Source organism: Condylura cristata, unplaced genomic scaffold (genome assembly GCF_000260355.1).
Source record: "Condylura cristata isolate star-nosed mole 26May11 unplaced genomic scaffold, ConCri1.0 scaffold00033, whole genome shotgun sequence".
NCBI classification, from domain to species: domain Eukaryota; kingdom Metazoa; phylum Chordata; class Mammalia; order Eulipotyphla; family Talpidae; genus Condylura; species Condylura cristata.
The window spans coordinates 11,199,543-11,200,347 of record NW_004567134.1 but is presented as its reverse complement, the minus strand read 5'-3'; positions in this window follow the sequence as shown (position 1 = coordinate 11,200,347).

Genomic DNA, 805 nt, shown 5'->3' with positions numbered 1-805 from the left:
TTTGGGATCAGCCTAGTGTATCTTAAAATGTTGATAATAGTAAATACATCCTTAAAATTTAAAGATATGTTGTAGGCGTGCAAGAGAATATAAACTTTGGGAGGAATACTGTTTTCCTTAGAAATGACGAAGTACATTGTTCCAGGCACTTCAGAAAACTTACCAGAAGATACTTCGAGAAAAGGAAAGTGCTTTAGAAGCCAAATACCAAGCAATGGAGAGAGCAGCTACATTCGAACATGACAGAGATAAAGTGAAAAGACAATTCAAGGTAAATTCTTGCCTTTTCAGATAGACGCGGAATAAAAAAAGTATATTTATAGGTTCATAAAGTGCGATGAAAGAGTTGTTAGTCTTGTTGGATGAAAGAAGAGCACTTTTTACACTTTTGAGTTGGGCTTGAGATGGTCTCAAAGGGAATTTTAAAAGTGAACAATGTTAATAGGGATTTTGAAAAGACAAGTGTTTCTAGATGGGGGAAGGCGTGTGGGAGTGTCTGGGATGTTTTGTGTGGAAAGGTGTTACTGCCGTTAGTAGGAAGGGGACAGACTTGCTAAGCATACAGCACCCAGGGTAGCCCACAGCAGGTGGGACCCCTGGAGTCCCAGTGGGTTGTGGGCACAAAGCAGTGAGGCAGAGGTGCTCAGACCATTCATCCTCTGGAAGAGCTCAAGAACCAAGTGAACTTTGGATTTGGGAACTACAGATTTTTCCCTTAAAAGCTGATGCTTTTAAGGCCCTCCCAGGTGGCACAGCCGGTTAAAGCACAGCACTGAGAAGCTAAATCCACTTCGCATGAGTTCGA